The sequence below is a fragment of the Cynoglossus semilaevis genome, chromosome 19 (assembly GCF_000523025.1).
Source record: "Cynoglossus semilaevis isolate Cse_v1.0 chromosome 19, Cse_v1.0, whole genome shotgun sequence".
NCBI classification, from domain to species: Eukaryota; Metazoa; Chordata; class Actinopteri; order Pleuronectiformes; family Cynoglossidae; genus Cynoglossus; species Cynoglossus semilaevis.
The window spans coordinates 10,741,235-10,763,914 of NC_024325.1; the positions used below are offsets into that span (position 1 = coordinate 10,741,235).

The 22,680-nt window shown below is 40.2% G+C and overlaps 1 protein-coding gene and 1 long non-coding RNA gene across 2 annotated transcripts in view; one reads left to right on the plus strand and one right to left on the minus strand.

The window, feature by feature from the left end:
- The window catches only part of LOC112488603 (uncharacterized), an 83,914-nt gene that overhangs the window by 44,979 nt on the left and 16,255 nt on the right, over positions 1–22,680 (plus strand). The window contains exon 2 of the long non-coding RNA XR_003052840.1: positions 15,330–15,436. This is a non-coding gene — a long non-coding RNA (uncharacterized LOC112488603). The remainder of the gene's footprint in view (positions 1–15,329; positions 15,437–22,680) is intronic.
- Positions 1–22,680, minus strand: part of rtn4rl1a (reticulon 4 receptor-like 1a) — a 75,671-nt gene that overhangs the window by 36,611 nt on the left and 16,380 nt on the right.

The window sequence follows — 22,680 nt, forward strand, 5'->3', positions numbered from 1 at the left end:
ATGAGCCTTCTGCTCACTGATTTAACCCTCAAATAGGAGCTTTTGTTGTAATTTTTTCCCCTTAAAATACCGTTTGAATAAATCTCAATAAATAATATCCTCAAATACATACTCTTGTGCTGTATATCCTACACATCACAGTAGTAATATTCTGTAACCATGATTTCTCCTCACCCTCGTTCTAACGTCTCGTTGCCTTCATTTTGAAGTTGAATACGTTTTTGGTTTTTCTCCCTCTAAATCCATCATGAGCTGGTGGTATTGCCAACTGTCCAAATGAGAAGTCATGAACAATCTTGTTTGAACCAAGTTAAAACTTTGCACATTAACCTACTCTTTGATCAGCACTGTTTACAGGCGCACCCAAAGGCAACAGGGGGATGAAGAGCAGCAGGCAAGCAACCACTACATCAGTCCAGCACAGCCAACAGATTTCATGTGAACTAATTTTGATCTCATATTGGTCCAGTGGGTGACAGCAAGGATTTATTTTAATGTCATTGCACAACTTGACATTTTATATCCTCACGTACAAGTACTTACAATATGATTCTAAACTAAAAAAAAAAAGACCTGATATACACCATATTGTGAGCAGTCCGTGTTGCTTAAGGTTGAAAAAGCCTCATACTGATTAAATGCCTTAATAATGAAGTTGTATAAAGTCCAAGTCTAATACCTTAACATTGTAAATCCATTTAACTTAAGTCATTTAATCTGGAAACCAGAGCTGTGAAGAGCCTTTTACTCAACTGCAAATGCTGACTATTGATCTGCTATTACATTACCGAAAATCATTCAGTAATGATCATTCAGTTACCTTAAAATGCACTCTGAGTGCACACCTCCACTAAGGCTGGTCAATGTCCAAATGAATTTAACACCACTGGACATCAATTCTGCCATTCACATTCCCACTGCCTTTCTAAAAACCTGGTCAAATCACTATTTCTGATGCACTGACATCCTAAAACGTCTTCAAATATGACTAGATTTTTGTGTGGGATTGTTTCAATAACAGGAGATATAACTGAGGTTAAAATTCCCCAAAACATAACGTAATGTAAATGGATTGTAGGTTATTTAGTTTCAACTTTTAAAGTATTATATTTGTTTCTTCGCAAATCAAATCAGGAAATGTACGCAGCCGTTAGGTTTATCTCTTCTACCAATTTGTCAAATATACCCACGAGAGTGCTGTCATGAAGGAAAGTGTTAGTGCTGCTCTTACAGCTTTGTTTTTGAAAAATATTACCCGGGTAAAATGAAGTCAGAGAGGAGGTTTTTCTTTAGCGTTTTCTCTTATTTGTAACTTTTACACAGAAGGATATTTACGGTGTACAAATAAAAATGTCTGTGTAGCTGGATGGAGAAATATAATGACTGTAGATGCTCCTTTACAGGGCTAGAGGGCTTCCTGAACGATTTAATGAGGATGAAAATGAACTGAATCGTGTGTGCTGTTTTTCACAGCTACCCTGTCTAGGCCCAGTTGCACTTCCAATGTGGTAGGGAGAAATTATGCTTGGACACATGGACCTGCATTAAATGGGAACTTTTGCTATGACACAGCTTGCTGTTGGAAAGCTAGAGCCCAGTAGCACAGGTATATATATATATATATATATATACATTTTAATTCTTTGTTCTTTGTTTGTACATCCAAAAAATAATTACACCTAAAAAACTACAGTAGGTCTGATTTTTGTGTTCTAAGAAACAACAGGCACAGATTTGTGCTTTGTTTTGATTGCATTGTATTGGCAGTGTTCTGTATTATTACAGATGGATCTGATTATATACTGTGGCTGTGTTATTGATTGACTACCTGCACCTTATAAACCTCAGTGGTGGTGAAACCTCAGACATTGTTGATAAATGAACGCAAGATGAATAAGACCTTATAGACAATAAGGCAAAAACAAACAGAAGAATGAAAAAATATCAGTTCATAGTAAATATATGTGTGTATGTGTGTGTATGCCTTGAAAACAACTACACATAGATAATAAATAGGGGCTTCTATTGGAAATGAATAATGTCAACAACACTGGTAAACAAAGCAGACACTGAAGGATTACTCCTCGCACCTTAAATTAGATGACTCATAATTTATGATATTCTGTGTTGACATGTTGTTGTCATGCACAGTCTCATCACTCCTTCAATTTCCAATGCTGAGAAGGTAAATAGCCCCCGCTTCTGTTTTTGCGTACATATTGGTTGGACATTTGCCACCAATATCTAATAATGAAGACAAACAAAACAACTGCATCATTTCACCAGCCTGAATTCTGCCTTAACTCTGGAGGCTGGGGAACACTTTTTCTCTGCTGCAGTGGCTGTCACACTTGGAGTGGAGAGTCTGATTTTAATACATTTACAAAAAAAATTGCCAAAACTTCTCGACTTTTTCAGCCTGGATCCATACAGTATACCAAAGTAGTGGTAGTGTCCCCTTGAGGCAGCTGAAAGCTGTTGCAGTTGTGTGGTAGAAATGCACATGTATTTAATTTTCAATGTATTCATTTGTGCCATATTGGGTTAAAAGGCTGATTTGTAATTTTAATTTTTTACTTCATTAAAAAATAGCAGTTTTGCAGCAGTTAGTGTAGGTTTCTACATATTTGAGGCAATATGGCTGTGATGTCATGGAGGGGCTTGGTAATAACCTTTGCAGTGAGCTGAAATTAATTCATGTCAAATTACAAATGTGTGATTCATTAATGAATTTACAGTAACCTCAATGCAATTTTTTTTTTATTCATCCATCCAACTGCATACTTGGAGAACATTGAGGCCTTTTTATTTGCAAAAACACTGTTCTTTTGGGTATTTTCACCACCAGTAATAAACAAAGTATAATCTGGAGATGAAGTCTCAAAGGTTTGATTTTCTTTTGATTTCCTTCAAGGGAAGTCTCTCTGTGTGATGGAAACTGATCAAATATACCATCCAGCCATCTCCATCTTACTGGTGTGAGGAGAGAAAACCATCAAAAAATGTTCCTTCTCCCCGCCTGCTGTCTCTGTGGGCTTCCAGGATTGGTGCTCAGTGGGTAGCCAGTGCTAACCCGACCATAGGCACTGGCTGCATGTGCCTGAAAACGCACGCACACCCATTGAAACCCATCCGCATAACACAGCGATGTGCACGCAGGGTGGGTAATCTGTGTGATTGAAAGAGCTTTCAGACGGGTAATTAAATTTCCCAATGATCTGCTGCGGTGGCTACACACGAATCCGGCTTTCAGAGGTGAGCACATGACCGAGACCCACAGCAATAACACAGCCAGAGCCAGGGAGAGAGCGATCGGGGGTATTTCATGTTGACAAGGACAAGACAAACACTGGGGCCTTTAACAACTATTAGCTCAACCCTAACCTTCATCTTCAGCACTTCTGCCAACTCAAAGTAATCCTAACACACACACACACACACAGAACACACATGTCGTGATAATCTAACAGAGTTGGGGTAAATGGTTTGTCTAGCACTTTTGTGGTCCCAATGACACATCACTGCCCGTCACGGAATATGCTGTCCACCCATTCACACCCATTCAATTAAGTATTCATACAACATCTACATGCTGTGCTTCTTCTGTCACACATCCATCATTGTTATTCATAAACTGCTGACACAGCCACAAGAAACCACCTGGAATCACGAATTTTGACAGGGACAGAGTGTGGGGGTTGGTGGATGGGGCTCAGTTACTGCCACTGCCCCCAAAAAAACAAAACACTCAAACACCTCAAACTCTTAGAATGTTGTCTGCAATTACTGGGAAACACTGTAGTACATAGATTAGTTGACCAGGACATCGAACGCCTGACCTTCCAGGCAACTCTGACCATAGCTATGTGGAAGGTGATTGATTAATCATAATCTCCAAGATGTGACCTAAAACATAGATCCTACTGACAACAAAGGCCTTGAATAAAATCTTGAGACAAACAGGAGGCTTCACCGACTAAACAGAAACTTGAGAGACTAAGCATTCACACCACTGCACTGTGTGTACAACAGTGGCTCATTATTATGACAGATTTGAGCTTCCCCGTCATTCGGCTTGTTTTAGAGACTGTTGCCCTCTTTGTTAGTTTCCTCTAACCAACATCACACTGTTTACTGTTGCTCTTTAAAGCACAAACAACTGAAGTCCAGTTTTGGTTTAGTTTATGACCCAGTGGTTGGTGTTTTGTTTTTAATTTTCAGCTAACTAAAGATCAGACGTCCAAACTCTGGGACAACAATAAGCAAATCAGAGCTGTTTCTGTGCATCACTGCACATGATGTCGTTAGCTTAGGGTTGGATTTCTTTTTTAATAAGCATTTGTTTCATTGTCAGTAGGCTGAAATGTCTGTCAACACTTTGTTGTTCCTACTGTAGTTTAAAGGTGGAACTCTATTGAGTGTGAGGTTTAAACATTTGCTGCTCTCTCTACTATTAACTAACATGTCAGTTTTTTCCCCCAATTATATTGTCATAGTCTATGAATATGCAGTGAGGAGGCAGGCGATCAGCTTGACTCACTGCAATTGTTAAAAAAAGATATAAGGAGAGAGCGAGGCACTGACAAGATGATGACGTAAATACAATCCTGATTGCTTTTTTCTTAAATTGTGTGAACAAATGCGGTCGTTATTACATAAAACACTTTAAGCAACAGGCTGAACCAGTGGTTGATCTACACGATGTGGTGCTAGACTTTTGTTTGTAGGTCATGAGGTGTTCCAGACACTATTTGTGGGCTGCTTAAAGTTACTGACATGAGGTTTGTTGATTTAAATTTGTTGCTGGCTCTTAGGTACCATTGTGATCGTGCAGAGGGTAAATGGGATGCCTTTTCTACATGGGCTGTATTTGGCATCCAGCGCCTCAGTCGGATCAATACACTGTCACACGAAAAAAAAGATCCAGTATATTCACATAAAAATCTCACGCTGTCGTCACATTTCATTTTTAAAGAAAGAAAATAAAGGTCATGTCGAAAATGTGTGCTTTACCTGAATTTAGTGCACGTCAATAAATCAGAAGGTTTGATATTTTTATGTTTTGGAAAGGGTCTGCTGGCACACCACTCACACGAGAAGATATGATTTGAAATACTCTGTACAACTGCAGTCTGTCTTCTATGATCCTTGTGATGAAAAATGTAGAGGCCAAACGCCAGGTGATGCTCGGGTTCTTTTAGTAAAAAAAAAAAAAAAACACTACAATGATGAAGCCTTTGCTTTTTCTCTGAACAGGTTGTTGTCCCTCCTTACAGCATCTGGACTCACAGGTAAACCCAATGATTAGCCTTGTTAGTCACGTCTGTTAATAGCCACCACAGAGGCTACAAAACACAAATAACAGCCGTCGATTGAGCTAAATGTAGCGTAACAGCAGCAGTACGAAGAACAGAGGTTATGAAAGCACCAGTGTGATTTGATCACCAAATGGCACAGCAACCAGCCCCTGGCCAAGCAGCCTAAATTAATTGAGGTCTCCCGTGTGAGACAAAGACCGCGCTAATCGAGCTGCTAGCGCTCACTCCTTTCAGCTCAAAAGGCAGTAACAGTGCGTTGGACACAGTTTGAGGCCTGTTATCAACACTGAAGTTCAAGTACCTTTGGTTGTGTGATTGAAAGCTGAACTGAATTTGTCTATATTTTCTAAGCTGTCAGTTTTCTTCAAGTTTGTCGAGAGAATTGAGACAAGCCCTGCTCCCTTTCCAGCTTCAGACTGGAGGCAGGGAAGTGTCTGCACACCAGTTGTTGTTTCCAAAAAGTCTATTTGTCACCCACAAGGTGACGTTTCAAGTCTAAGCCATTCTTCATACCAGAGAAGAGTCAGCCAAGACACCATCGCTCCATCACTGTTTTCCCATTTGTTTTGTTTTTTTTTTAAAACCCTAGCAATTACGTAGATCTGCTGATGACACCAGCTCATGTCTCTAACTTCTCCGCCCATCTGGACAATATTTGCACAGAGCACAGCGCTGAGAGTGTTTGCATTTTCCAATGCATGTGTGGGAAGATGAGAGGAAGAGGTGGTAAATCAGACCAGAGGCTTTCAGTGATACAGAGAGTGTGTCTTGTTCTTTCTCCTGCCTTTTTTTCTTCCTTTGCACTGTAATTAGACAGGTGTGTGTGAGCAGCATAGCAAGCAGAGTGATTGAGGAGGCAAAGGGAGGTGCCTGTGTGTGTTGAAAGAGAGAAAGGGGGGAGTTAGTCTGGGGAGATGCAGGAGCGCCAGATAGAAGAACGATGCAGGGTGATTAGATAAGATTAGATTAGATAAGGGGATAAAAAAAAAAGGTAGCAAGACACCGAGCGTCAAGAATACAGAAAGCTTTTGAAATGAGACACAGCGAAGCATGATATAATACTGTAGATGTTATTAAAAATCTTTCTGGATTTTGTTTGCTGCTCACAAACGAAACAGAATGCAGAAAGGTGGACGCAGAGGCTCAGCTCTGCCGCCACAGTTTCAGGTGTTTATCTGATATCTGATTGCAGCTGCAATGCTAAAAAAACTGGGTCACCAGACAGAGACTGGAACGAGACTACGGCGGCAGGTGGTGGTACTGAGAGCACCCCAGCAACTCGGTGAAACAGTGCTTAGTGCAAGAAGCCCTCTGCGGTATAATGAGTCTATACCTGAGAGCTTAGAGCTGAATGGCAACAATGAGAACAATGTAAGAGCAGGGTGGGAAGAAGGTGAAGTCTGGAAGGTAATGGTGGGAAAAAAAAAGAAAGAAAGGAAGGAAGCAGAGAAGAAAAGTTAATGGACTAAAGTGCTATAATACAGGAAGTCTTATTTTAACATATAAAAGAGTGAAATTACAGTCAGGTAGGATACAGGTGACTAACTCTCACCACAGCAAGGAAACCTTTTAGGGATTAACAGGAATTATACTTATATATAGACTTATATGTAGACCAAGTGGTCTCCTAATTACTAGTGTGATTATTAAATAAATGATGAAGTTGATTGAATATAGTTATATTATGATGTGATCTTGAATTATGTCAGACAAAGCCAGGGTGTTTGGTGTGTCCTGTTGTCACCTGAGACGGATCGATGTCTGGTGTTACAGCAGCAACAACAGAGATAAGAAATTCTCTTTGAAGCATTTATTTCTAATGTGGATGGAATACGACCTTAGCAAAACTGGATGAACAAGACAAAAAACAGTCTTTCTATTGACTGGTTTTGTAAGTGTGTCTACGCTGACCAGGAATAAAACCTATAATCCTCGATGTAAAGCTCAGACCAATGCCCAGACTTGAGGCTGTCTGAGTTCGTCAATAACGACTCTTGTCAAGCTGAAACATGTTCCTCGGCATCAATTTGTTTCTTTCACCACACAGCCACACTCTGGCTGTCAAGGTCATATGCTGTTGAACAGCCAGTCCACTAGTATATGTTTATATGTACAGTATATACATGAACATGTTTTTATTATCAGCTGACATTATTTCCTTAGGTGTACATGTGGTACATGCTATACCTTTTTGTGTTATGTAATTGTGGTGATGCCGTAACCTCGTGGGCTCTGCTTGGCTCACAATTACAGAAAGAAAAGTTAGGTCTTCCTTACATCATGTGGGTCAAAGTTTACCTCTGAGACCTTTGTTAGTCAACAGTGAACGTATTTGAGCTAAAATTATTAACAAAGGGAGAAAATAAAGGCACGGGGTGAGATCTGTTATCTCCTCGTTCATGGGCTCTGTTGTTCTCCATTGGGCGTGAACACTAACCACTGGGACAAGGGGGGGAAAAAACAGATCCACAGGATGGAAATAGACTTAAAAAGGTCAGCACTTGCAGCAGCATTGACAGTAGTAAATGCACTGTCCTTGTGGAGCATGACAGCAATAGAGAGCAGAAGAGGAGAAAGACTTCAGCACTTTGCTAGAATGTTGGAAGTGATAGTTTATTTAGTCCTAGATAATAACTGGCGGAGGAGCAGCACATGGTGCCAGGATATAAGGACTATATATAAGGACTTTTTTTTTTTTTTTTTAAGATGATTTACTTTATTTTTGATTCAGGCAGTTTGAATAGAAAGAAAGAAAAAGAAAAACATAAGGCTGCAAAATGACAGATGACAAATATTGCAGCCAGGATATAAAATCCAGATATCACTGGTACATGGTAAACGTTTTTGCCGGCTGAGCCAACAGGGTCTCTGAGGAAATCATCTGTGACAGTTTTTACAGTGAGAAGAAACTGAGATGAAAAAAGTAACACATACAGTCCATTTATTCCATTTGTCTTCATTTATGTGTTTCTTATGGTGGATCCGACTGGAAGCCTTTTGACAGATCCACGCTGAAAGACTTTCAAAGTTATATTTTGGAGTTTCAGTATTGTTCCCTGCATACTGTGCAAGGGACGGGTTTTAGCGTTTGTAAATCTGTCTTTGTCTAGATGTAGATTTAAATAAAAAACCAAAGCTGTTGTGGTGGTTCCTGATATTAACATGTTATTAACATGTTATTGGGTCTTTTAACTGCACTGTCACCAAAGACGGATGAATTAGGCAGTTTCACTACTTACAAGGCTTAAAGAGATAAACTTGGACTTCATGGCTAATTTTTGCGTCACTGTATTTTACAAAAACAGATCAGTGACACTCAATGTGTTTTTTGAGGCAGTGCCTGCAGTGAGAAGCCTGGACAATGTTGTTGAAAGTGACTGAATGTTTAATTTAGTCAGTCCATGTGGAGAAATTGGCTCAATCTGGTCTTAATCATTGGAAAGAAAACATTTCTCAAGGAGTAATTTTCATCCTGACTGAAGCCTGAGTGCATTGGCAAACCTTGGTGAACCAAAGTCTCATAAATAAATTCCCTTATTTGCCGGTCTGTCATCATGTTGTGTTCACTGTTAATTTTAACTGACAATTTTATAACTTTCCACGACGTGTAACTTGGTCTCAATGTTGTCAATAGAACTGTTTTAATTTTACTTCAGTTCCAGTTGCAAAACATCAATTTTTTTGTCATCCCTAGATGAGCAGATTTTATTTTCCATTGTCTTGTTTTGTTACTTATGAATCGGTTGTGTTTTGTCATTTAGCTTGCATGATGTCCTGCTGCTTTGGTTTGAACTTTTGACCACCTAGACCTAAAGGACAACCCAAGGGTTAATAGACTTCCAACTGCACAGTTACAACTGTTGTCTTTGATTATTCTACAAATGACTCATTTCATTTGAAAAGTAGTGATTTCCAGCTGAAGGCTTTGATCAGATGTGCTTGACAGGGTTTGAAAACCCAAAGATCACAGTTTAGTGACGTGACTTCCACAGACCTGGGAGAAACATGAAGTCAACAGAGTTGAGAGCTGCAGTGCAGCAGTTCAAACACTTCACAGACCTGATGAATGGTCGTGAAACAGGAACATTTGGACCAGGGAACGTGTTTTCTCACATGGTGACATAAAAGTGTCAAACTACTTAATGGCTGCTTTGACAAAGAGAACCGGTTGCAGAACACCGATGATTCATAAGGAACATTCTGCTGCCATGTTGATGAGTAATTATGGCTCTGCTCTCATGAGTAGAATGTGGATAATGAATTCAGAATTATTTTTGCAACACTCACTTTGTGCAGTACCAAGCAACGCTGTCGAATTAGCACGTACACCTGTACTGAAATATTGTTGGCCAGAGGTTTCAGCTGTCACTTGGCACAATGAGCTCCGTCTGTGGGTGAAATGCTAAATCCTCACATTACCATCGCACATTATTGCACTGTTCGCTGAAAAGCTATGGTATGAGAACCTGGCGATGAATTTAAAATAAAGAGAAGACGGCACAGGAGCACAAATATATGCTAATGCAGACGATGAGAAGAGCCAAATACCTGTGTTCACTACACAGCACCGAACCACCTGACTGTGTGGCAAATGCTTCAGGCACGTCGGTGGCTGGAAACTGCTAAACATAAGACAATGTGTGATTCCAGAGGCCTGTGAGCGTACACAGACTTCTGCTTTTCACTGCTGATTTGTCCAACCCTGCAGAAGACGACGTAAACAAAACAGAACAGAGCTTCATATGCTCTGTCAGAAGCGGTTTGTATTCAGCGAGGGCTGTCGCCATGCTGTGAATCAAATCAACATGTTAGGCTTAAGTCGAATCCATAAGTCATTCTCTGAACCATTTGGCATGCTGCATCATGACAACAGGATCAGGGGAGATCTAGCCGCGGAGAGCGTCGCAGCGGCAGTGACATTTTCAGTCCTGAAAGCGATGGAGGAGAGTCTGTTAATCCTGTTCAGAACGTTTTTTCTATTTCTCCTGTTGGTCTCTGTGATGTTTCGTTTGTAATTTATGTACAGAATAAGCAGTGTAGTTTTTCTTTTTACTCTTCCATCAAGCTGGGCTGCTCAAACCTCTTGTTTAGAAGTTGTGGCAAGCTCTCTGTAAGTGTTCACAAAGTGTTCTGGAGTCTCAGCTACCACCGGGCCACTTACTGAAATTTTAGAACTATTTCAGCTGCACTGCAGCAAAGGAAAAGAACTGTGCCTCTGCCTTAAAGCCATGTGCACTTGGGGGGCCCGATGTCATGCCACTTATCTGCACAAACAGCAGTGGTCTTTTAGCAGAGTACTGTGGGATGCTGATGAGGTGCCTGGTTGACGTACTTTGACATCGTCTGCAAATATTTATATATATATTTATATATATTGAGAGAGAGAGATTTTTTTTCTTTTTTTATTCCAACTGTGAATGCATTCCTGTATGCTCCTCAACTGCTAAATATTTCATCCATCTGTCGGAACAAAACTTTGAAGGAAAATTGAAAGGTATTTGTGATGTACAAAAACAGCTTCTGCAGTTTCAGGGAAAACCTTGCCAAGTGGAGCTCAAGGCTCTCAGTGTCTGATTTTTTTTTTTTTCAACGCGCTAAATGTTGTCCTTTTTTTTTCTGTCTGTCTCTCATCTACCTGCACCCCATGAAGCAGAGAAATGGTAAAATGGTAGAAAAAAAAAGAAAAGAACAGAAACTGTGACATTTATTTAAAAGTTAAAGGCATTTTTTTCTTCTCACAGTTGTAATCCATAATGTTTAATGTTTCATTCCTGGTTTACTTGGAGAGATCTGTGCTGCAGGTAATATTTATGCAACAGCTACTTTAAAAAAAAAACCAGTACAGCCAGTGAGCAACTGATTTATGGGTTTACTGTGCAGACGAATACAGCACAGTACACTACAGTAGTACACATAAATTAAGATTTTATTATAATCAATAACACATTAACTTTAAAATTAAAATTAATAATAAAAATGTGATTTATATTTATAAGCACAATCATATGTTTGTTGTGGAAACCATGGTTTAAACAGCTCAAAACTCATTAGGTTGAAAGGCATCTGCCTTTAAATGTCACAATAGGCTGTTATTATGACATGGTAATAGTTAGTTGATCATAATTATCATTTCAAAAAGGTAATCAATGTTAGATAATATAGTCAAATATAAGTTATAATTAAAAGTAATTATATATAATATTAAATGCTAGAATATTAAATCCATCACGTTATCGGGGTGTAAGTTATCCACTGGGCATTTTATATTCTGGACACATTTGCTGTCTCTAGTTATAATGCAATAATTGTAGCCATTATTTGACTAAATTGTGATTTCTCACTAACAGCAATGGTCGCAGTTTTAAAAAAAATCCAGCATTTTCACTGACGTAACCCAAGAAAAGTGAAAAAATCCAAACATATTGTGTATTCAGAAGGTCTAAGGAATAAAATGCAAGGGAAGAATTTGACATTAAACGCATAAAACCTTAACCTTTTGTGCACTTGTGTATGTAGGCGTTTTCACACACAGTAAAGTATTTTATATATATATATATATATACGGTCTGTGCGTTTTCTAAACTCATCGACATTCGAGTCGAGCATTGATCGGTCAATGGAGTATTTCTACAGACTATAAGAAGACGGCCGTATGCAGACTTTAATGTGAAAGTTTATGCCGTAGACTGGGGTTAATGCAGATTGATGGTGTTATTCATCCGAGCATCAGCCTCCAAACTTGCTCTGACTGCTGCTGATAAAAAACTGCTATGCACTGTGGCCCCCAGATACCAGACTCAATCAGTTCTGACACAACTAGTTCTTTGAGACTCTTTTTGCTTTTTTAAAATATTGCAAAAATATCCTGGTTCACATTGAAGCGTCGGAGTGTCTGCTAAACCCTGAAAGAATCTGTGGGAGCAGTGAATCCTGGTAAAGCAGGAGCTTTCCTCCACTTTTACCACAAACCCTCTTTACAGACAGGTTCACTTTCGTTGTACATTTTTGCTTTTTGACAACATTGTGAGCCTGTGTCGTTGGGAACAGGACAAAGATGTAATGGATTTAACTTCACTCCCTGGTGGGATTTGTTTATTAATTTCCAATGCTGTTTCATGGCAGGATGAACTGTAGTGACCAATGCAGCTCCCCTGTGTAGTACCTGTAGTATTGTTTTGAGAACAGTTTTCTGCGTCTCCTGCAGATTCAACAGTCAATATTATCCTTGATCTGCAGCGATCTTCCTGACAGTTTTGTTGTTTTGCTTCATGGACAGATAATTTTATCTGTAATTCACGGTCAGTTGGTGTCAGTTTAAACTTTAATTTAAAAAAAAATCTCAGTTTTCAACATTTCACATTCCTTTATTACTGTTTCACAGCCCAATGTTGGCACTGCTCGGTGGAGAATCAGTGACAGTGTTTTAACAAACAGCGGGACGCACGCACACACAGGCCTCTGCCTTTGGAGTGCACTTGACCTTTTCCTTCAAATCATTTCTATTCCCATGGACACGCTGGAAACAAAAAGCATATGACATTTTTTTTCTGTTTTTCCAGCCTTGTTTTTTTTTTGTTGTTGTTGTTCTAAAAGGTGGATCCGCTAATGTCAGTAAATGGACGGTATGTTTTCAGGCGTCGAATGCTCAACATCTCTGGGAGAAGGGGACTGTGCTTATTCGACAGCTTAAGGGTGTGTGTGACAGCGACTGCCTAAGAAGTAGGACATGGCCATGTTAAAGCTGAATTTGCCTTTTTCTTGTTATTCCTTCGCCTTTTTCCGGTGAGCGAGGCTGTGGATGAAGGCTGTGACTCACGGTGGTGGAACCACTCTGGTGTGGTCAACGGCTGAGACATGACAGATATGACAACGGGAGAGGTTTGTCACAGATGTAACATCTGACAGCGGTGAGAAAAAGATGAAGGAGGAAAAGCATTCGGCTGCAGCAGCTGAGTCTGCTTTGGTGTGGGAGAAATTTAGATATGACTTACGTTTGTCAGCAGTAATAGGGCGAATTTCCAGAGTGTGATCTGGTGATGCACTAAAAAAGGTACAGGGCTGACACACTGACACTGATCCTGGTGTATTTATCAAGTCACAGCTGCTACGTGGCTGTAAACGCGCAAAACACATTAAGGACGATCTCAACAAGCTCACCGATGGGGTGAACCCAGGCAAACACCATTATCTTTTATGGAGTTACCTTATTAAAAATCAATTACTACGTTCAACAGAACATGCAAATTTCAGATAAACAGAAACAGATGGGTTTCAGTTATAGGCTTATGATAATTAAAATTGACTGCTGCTTAAAATCTGAAAGATGCCCCCGATGTTTTGCTCTTTGAGAGTACGTGTTCCTCTGAGGAGCTTCTAGAAGCATCTACAAGTGAAATTTCATGACATGAAAATCAACTTTGCTCACCCAAACATCATTCCTCATATAAATGTCCTTGTTTTCAGCTCTGAGAGAGAAATGAAAGTTGGTCCAGAGCCCCTCAGCCTTTTGTAAAATATATTTCAATTCATGAATATTTGCCTCTTTTCAGGTCAAACTACACACCTGCACAGCACATGCCGCGTGTGTGTCTGTGCAGACCTCACACTTTTCAATATGTCTCTGCAGGCTATTTACAAATGAGTGTGCTGTACTTCTGTAATGTGCTGCCACAGCTGTCTTATCCTTTCCGGTTCAGGCAGGTTTTTTGATTACTGCTACCCGGAGTCTGTCATTGTCGATGTGCCGCTGTGCTTGAGTGTGTCTGATTGTGGATTGAGTGTGCATGTGTCTAACAATAAAAGGGAGAATTAAAAAAAAAAGGAGAAAAAAAGCAAAAATTATCATTTGATGGAAAAGCTTTTATTTCAGGCACGTTTTAAATTACCATGCGCTGTTTGTGATACGTCGTGTAAAACCATTTTAGCAATTGGCGACCAAGATGCAATTGGAGCAAAAGTGGTAGCGCACGCGCACCTGTGCATGAAAGTGTGATGTGTGTAAATGTCTGTCTGTGCACTGTTTTGCATAAATACTTTCTGTTGAGGGCTGCATGGAAAGAGATGTGGTCTGGGACAATGGAGGGGGATTAGAGTGTGTCTGTATGTGTGTGTGTGTGTCTGTGTGTGTGTGTTTTATAGGAAAATGATTTAATGTGAAGCTTCAGGCAAAGGAGACTAAAAGATGATGAGAAAGCATCTCGCACAAAAGCGTTAAATAGCCAATATTACTGTATTGGAAAAGAGCTATTTTTCATTAGGGTAGGGGCGCTAACATTGTGATTACATTCCTTACTGTTGATCCTTGGAAATGGAATAACCCTCTGATGGATGTGACAGCTGAACAATCTCTTTCTCCGAGGGTTTGGAAGGGTTTGGAGGGTTTGGTTTTCGGTGCCTCTTCCCTGCTAGTGTTTTTATAGGATTACAGGCCTGATGTGATATCGCGGATTCAACTTTTAACATCGCCCAAAGGTGTGGAGTAAATCACTTTTGCATGTAAATCTAAGTATTTGACTGAAACTGTAAGGCTTTTAGCTGTCAGGTCAAATCAGCTCAGCAGTCAGTTTTGGAAGTGTTGTTTGAAACCTGATGGGAAAATTAACTTTTTCTTTTTCTTCGGGACGCCTTTCAGCCCCTGTGGAATGTGTTTTAAATGGGTTATAATTCATTTTAAAGCATGTTTATCAAACATGGCCGGCGCTGCACTATTCAAGTTGAAGACTCATCTTGGATCTTGGACGTTGGTATTTTTTTTCAGTGACTTCTTATCCAGGGCATTAAACTTTAACTTTGCTTCAGTGACTTAGCCTGACTCTCACAACTTTGGGGATTTAAACCGCACTCTAGTTTAAACTTCTGCCATGACTGAGGGTTTGGCTTTAAACACTGAACACTTGATTCAGACCGGACTTGAGGTTTTTTTCCCCATGAGTCAAACTCTGACATAAAACCAAACTTCTTAACTCAGAGTGGACTCAAATTTTTGTGTTTTATTTATTTATTTTTTTATAGAAGTCTCCATGTGACCAATGAACTGTCCAGTGGATCACTGCTTCACCTGATGACTGCTGGGATTGGTCCAAGCTTCAGCCATGACCCTTACAAGGATTGACCCACAGGTCAGCCGATACTATCGGACATCCCTATTATAAACCACTTCTTATGATGTGTGAATCTGTTTCTCATTGTTGCTAACCTCCAGTCAACGGGCAAGTGTAAGGACAACTATAAAACACATGGCAAAAACTGAAAAGATCAATTCAGTTTTTAGTTAAAAAGGCCACTCATTGCCCCTTTGTGCCTGCACCGAGCGGATTTTTTTTTTTAATTTCAAAGGCACATTTTCTTATTCCTCACTGATTTCAGTCCCTGATTGAATAGGCTTTTGAATGCCAGGTAATCACAAACTTTCTGTAAATGGTATTTATTTCTCCTCTTTTCTTCTGACCGTGCACCTAATCGTCATCCCTTACATGTGTCTTACATTTTAGGACAATTCTTCTTCCATCGATAAAACCCACCTACATCAGACAAAGGGGCTAGAAATAGAAGAGTGTGAAAAAAAAATACAGTTACACAGTTATATAAGGTGGATTCAGTCAGGTCCAGAAAGATGAGCAAAGTTAAACATCTGTGAACCACACTGTTTCAAACGCACACACACACACACACATACAAACACAGCATACACTAACAGCGCTGGCAGCTGTTCAAACCCTGCAGCTATTTTGGCACAGCAACAACCAGTGCTCTCTGAAATGATGGAAATAAACCTCAACAGATTTTCCTTAATTCTTTTTGTTTAGATGAAACGCCTGTTACATGTGTATTGATTGTATAATGTACTTACATGCAGTAATTCGTAACATGCTCATATCATATATAATTATTACCTTTCCAAATTCATTTTTCAGTTCGGCTGCATGTTGCAAGTACCGTGTGAGTGTATGTGCGTGTGTTCCTGTTTGTTCCTAGTATTTTTATTCCCACAAGTGGAACAGATTGCTCCTCTTTCCCAGAGATGGTAACATGACCCAAATTAAACATTTACTCTCTTTTTCTCCCAAATCTAAATATAACCAGATGATTGGTGGGCCTTGACTGGACCCGGCTGGGAGCAGAGTGCTGACAGAGTCGTTGCTATAATGGAAACAGGCCTTGGTAACAAAAGGCAAATAGCAGGTGTTAAAATGTAGTGTAGTTTAAAGTGCCAGACCACAAAGGCCCACGAAGTAGCCGGCGAGCTCCCCTGTGACCAACGCAGTTGAATTATACAAGCTGTGAATACTGTGAATTTCCTGCTGGATCTTTTTTGGCTTGGTATTTCAGCAGCTTTTAACTTTTTGATATTAGTAATTCTCTCAAGAGAGATACGAACCAGACCTTTTTTCATCATTTTTATAATAAGAAAGAGGGATCAATAAGAAACAGAAAAGAGGTGGGGGGGGGGGGGGGTAACGGGTGACGTTAAATAAAATTCCCGAGTAAACAGTGTTGCGAAAGGTTTAAAAAAGAAAAGGAAGAGTGTTCATCAGCGACAGTTTTTATTATACCTATAAGACGAAACGAAATCTAGGCCAAAATAATGTAAATCTAAAAGTCCTACACACCGAAGCATAGACAGCTCTCTGTAAATATTTCTTTTTTGTAATTTATTTCCTTCATAATAACAGCTGCACAGACTCAAAGATCCTCTACATTCACATTCACATTTAAATCTTAAATATTGGGAACATTTCTCAGTCCCGTTGCAGCATAGCTGTCAGCGATGCTCTGCAAAAAACATCAAAGCCACCGCAGCCCTATTTTCTTTTACACCTCATCAATTCTGCTCCATATTTCTCCTTTTCTCACTGCGGTTTTTTAATTCACGGTCTATTTAGCCTCGCTGACAAAGATTACAGGACTCCAGTTCTCAGTCTTGTTCCCAATAAAAGGTATCATAATGTGTACAGTCGCCAAGTCATCACAAAATCGGGAACTATCTCGAGATAAGACATTTAAAAACATGTACTATTTCACTGCCAGCTGACCTGCTCCTGAGGTGTCTCTGTCTGCAGCACACTCTGGGATGTGAGAGTGAAATAAGGAACTCGTGACAAGCCCACAAAACTTGAAGCTGAAAGCAAACACTGGCACAAATAAAACTCTCAGGCTGACTTTGACATGTTTTTCTGTTGTTGAAACTGCATCTTTTTTTTTTTTTTTTTTTTTTTGTTATTCCAGCAGCAGGACTAAAACCTCTGCCTTTTCTAGCACACGTGAGGTTGTGTAAAGTAGTGCTTGACTAATGCTCCTGCATTACACTAAGATTGAAGTCATTACTGAACAACTATCAGCATATTATTAATCACCAGATGCCAAAAATAGAGGATGTGCCCATCACTCAGTTCCTTTAATGTTTTGCAGAAAACGAGTGGCTCATGTTAATGGTCCCCGGAAAATTGTGCCAGATTTTATTGATACCTTACTTATCTTCATAGTCAATTCTACTGAACAAATGAAATATTAAAAAAAACTATTTCCTCGCCTTAAATGATTTCTCCGTTGCTTTGAAAATCAATATATTTTCCTAATTTTGGTCCTTGATTATTTTTCTCTCTTGCTGCCATGCTTGTATAAAAAAAAACATCAATTGTTTGTCTTTGAGTACCCTGCTGTTTCGTTTTTATAGTCTCAACCAACCAGTTTGTTCTAGTATAACAAAACAGTTCTGCTGTCTTCCTCTGGTAAAGAGTTTCTGTCACTTTAATGCTTTAATGTAATGTTTTTTGGCATTCTAGCATCATCCATTTACATGTATACATCAGACCCATTCAGGTGGTACTCTGTATTTTATGCCTTCACTGTGCTGGACTTAATTTATTTTCAAATATTGATCTTCGCAGCTCCCTCTATCCCAAAAGACTTTTAGTCACGGTAACAGACTGATCTCTTCCATATGAAGGCACCCATTAAATTTGGTTCTCTTGCATTACTTTGAAGCGCTGTCTTTGCAGTCCTTGCAGAAACTTGCCTTCAATCTGACTTCAATCCCCGCTGCACTTCAAGCTCCCTCTTAACTCCCCCTTGATCCTCTTTCTCATGGCAGCGTTTCTCTGTCCTACCCAAACAAGCCCCTAATGAGGCCAAACCGCTGTTTTTCGCACACAAATACGCTTACGCACATCCACGTACATACTCATGCATGCACGCTCACGTCCCATCAGTTCTCAGGTCGGTGGTGCAAGATATTCTCCCCATCTGTCTCTGTTTTACTGCTCCTTCTCCCTTTCTCTCTCTCTCTCTCTCCTTGAGTCTCCCTTCATTCCACCAGCCCCTTCAGGGAAATAAGCATGAATGTGCATGTGGGTTTGAAGCTTCTGCTAAGCACAACACCAACACAGATCCCCGCATGACGTGACACAAATAGATGAGCACCATGACACAGCGTAGAGGACCCCTGCCCTGCTCCAACCCTTGTTTGTAATTTCTGTCTCTAACATATTTTCCAGCACTCGGCTCTGCCCGGCCTGGGAGCGGCAGATGTTACAGAGTTAAGCTGTAATCGTTCTGCTTTAGCTGTAGGCGACAGCTGTGCTTATATATTCTAAAAGCAGCAGCATTCTCTTCAATGACCCGCCTTCCCTCTGCAGGAAGACTGATAGTTATTGGGCCAAACTTCTAACCACTTTCCGTTCCGGTTCGCTCTCAACTTTCGCTCATTCCGTCTCCTTCTTGTTTATCCGTTAAATGAAAATTTCACATCTTAATTTGTTGAAATTATTATTCCCTCTTTATACAAATCTCTGCACACTGTCACAGACCTTGCAGTGTTTCGCATCCCCAGCTGCATCTCTATCTCTGTGTCTTAATTGGTCTGTGTGTACAGCACAGCGACGTCACAGACTGGCTTAGTGCCTCTTATCCTTCACATAGAGTTGGAGGATTTCATGCTTTTTAACAAACATTTTCAGTAGAATGCTCTTTTAATGTGACCAATTTTCATGTCATGTTGCTGAGCCTGTGTCCGTAGGAGGAATAGGACGAAGAAAGAAAGACAGTAGTATGTCTGCAGTGGAGAGAGAGAGAGAGAGAGAGAGAGAGAGAGAGAGAGAGAGAGAGGAACTAAAAATAAAATAATGCAGTATTTTTTTGGGCACAGCCTGTTCCATAATAGAAACCAGCACATTGGACAGCTCCTCCCAGGAACAGAATCCAGCACCTTTAATATTTACTATGAATATGTTCTCACACAGAGCACTGAAGTAGGCTTTGGTTTTATTTGCAGTTCTATGGTTGAACAGGAAATCAATGACACCAATGTGTTTACAATACTAAGCAAATGTGGGTCATCAGCTCATGGCTGTCTTGTTTTCTGAGGATAGTGACAATAACCTGTTATTGCTCCCTGGAGTGTGACTGGCTTTTACTGTCGGCCCCAGATCAACACATTACACTGCAGTAAAGTCAGAGGTGTTTTCTTTTTTTTTTTTTTTTCAATATAATGTTCAAACTATAGTTGGGTTGCATCCAATTCCCAATGTATTATTTAAATATCCAATTTTCAGAAAGTGTTTTAACCCAAACATTTATTAACACGTCTGTGGGGTTTCCATGTTTTCACTAACATAGCTAACAGTAAAACTGAGGAGGTTTCCTCAAGACAGATCTCAATCTACTGAAAAGAAAAAGGAAATCCAGCACAGACTAAGAAAGAAAACATAGTTCATGGTCCACCACTTTGGGATTAACTTTATGAGTACAGTATCTGTGGATCCACACGATCCTCCTGAAATGTCTCTGGACATTTTGTTTTTGCTATTGTTTTGGCTTGTTCTTATCTGGGCTTAAGGGATAGAAAAAGACCACCCAGACTTCCAATCTCTGGGCTGAGATGGTGATGCATGGAGGAAGTTAAAGTCCCATTTAATGAAGTCAAATTTTGATCAACGTCAACGTGTCTTCCTTTGCGCTGTCGTTCATTGTCCTTTGGCTTTATAAATGAGGGGTTAAGTGCATTATCTTCCTATAGTGTAACAAAGCCGTGATTTTGTAGTACATCTCATTAATACGTGTGGGAAACAATCAATCACGCTGAGGTTATTAATCGCACGCTGAAGTACGATGCCTTGAATTAAAGGTCATTTTTGTCCATTTCTTTTTTTAAATGGCAACAGCTGAGACGCAGACTTACAAAAAAAATTACTAGCAGCTGCTTTATCACAGTACATTACCTCACATTACAATGTTGGATCTGTGTGCTTTAGTGAGCACAGTAACAGCTTAATGTGCACGGACATGTGCGTGTGTTTGCCTGCTTATCAGTGGCTCATTTAGAAATAAACTGATGCTCGCAGTCAGATAAGGAGCTTATCGTGCAACGAGACCTTCTCATAATTAAAACAGAATATGAATAATCTCTGGAGAGCGTGTTTCATTAATTCAACGTAACTGCAGGTTTACACCCTTATTGATGCGTGACGCATAATGTTGTGCCTATGTCATCAATTTGAAATATCCCTCACAGGGCATACAAGCGTTGAATACCTGGTGTGAACAGCATCCCTTTATTAGCACCAAAAGCAGGTTTTGTTGGCCGGGCATTGGAATCACAATGACATACTTGATATTAACAAAAAAACCAAACAGTAATAGCCAGTGACGGAACCTCCGTGACCTTAAAACAAGCTGATTAATTGTGTTTTTTTAATTCTCTGCCCCCGTGGAGAAGTGTTCAATTAAAAATGCAAGGCTGAGTGGAAAGCAACAGCCGTGCATAAATCAACATGTACAAAACAGGATTTATAAACAATAAGCTGTCAAGATGATAGAATGTGCCTCTAAAGTAAAGAAAGGTAAGTTTGGCACAAATGGGCCAAACCCCCCAGTCCCATTCTCTCTATCCCTCACTCTCTCTCTCTCTTTTTGAGAAGTGATGAGACAGCTCAACTTTTGAATTGAAGCTGCCCATCTTCGGTCAGCCAATAAAATTCCCCTCAGAATCACAGGTCTGAACCGTAAAATTCCCAGCGATAAAAGGAATATATGACAGCCTTCCTCCTCTCTGCCGCAACCCACCAGCCTCTCTGGCAAAGGTGATGGTGGCCTGTCCTCTTTGATGTAAGCAGAGCAAGGGCTTAACTCTGCTCCGGCTCCACTGGCTGACTCAAACTCTGAAAGGAATTAACGTGTAAACCATTGAAGGTAAACCTGCGCTCTACTCCCTCTGGTCCACAGGGGGGTCCTAGGTCAGGCCGTGTGGTGGTTGGATGAAGGTGTTAACAAGGTCTGAATTGAGGGGGAGGGACCAATGGAGCAGAATTTGTGCTGGCAGTGTCACTGGCTATACTTTTCTGTTTCTTCAGGCAGAGGAGTAATTGCCAATGCACTCACACAGCATCCAAACAAGTGGCTGAAGTAGATGGGACTGGAGAAGGGGATCGTATGTTATTATCCTCTTCTCTGCTGACAGCTCGTGATGATTAAGGGGGAATTAAGTACCACCATCTCTGATTAAAGCGTTTCACCAACACAACACGGACTCCACCTTCTTCCCCTCTCACGCAAAGAGCATATGTAATCTGCTGAGCACACACATGACATATACATGAGATCTAATTACACCAAAAGATCCAGACGAAATGTGGCATCTTTTGGAGCCGGTTCAACTATCACGAGACGCAGCCAGCCACACACATGCACATGTGGCTACATGAAGAACCTGTTATGGGAAATGCTGGTAAATGACATTTGGTGATGATGCAGCTGTCTTGATCTGTAGCCGAATGGAGCGTGTAAGGTCCCTCCAAGTTGCAGAGGGAACAGATGGGACGAGACAGGACAGGGGAGGGAAGAGCGAAAACCAAAACATATCCTGACAGATTAGCTGGAACCCTGGCACACTACAGCACTGTCATATTTACCACATTCACCTTCATCACAAACTCAATTATTCCTTGTTATTAAATGTTTTATGTCATCTAATTGCCCTTAATACAAACCTGTTAGTGACTCCCCGGGGGTAGTCAAATATTAAAATATACAGCACAGGGGAGACATGCACAGAATGGGAATGATACCAACAGGGTTGTCCTGTTACCATTTTTTATACACAGATACAAGTATATATGAGCATTTAAATGCGGTTACTCACTAGTCCCGACTCCCTTCACTAATACTTGGTAATGGTAATGGTATCTGTACATCCATAGTTACCAAGTACCCTGTGTCACTCTTTTGACACATTTAGGAATGGAAAATACTACTGCATTTTTTTCCCTTTCTGCCAAAATAAGACAGCTCAGTTAAAGCTAAAGACTCTGCTCAATGGATGTATTGACACCAACAACAGAATGTGATCGTGTGAAGTGATTACGTTTTT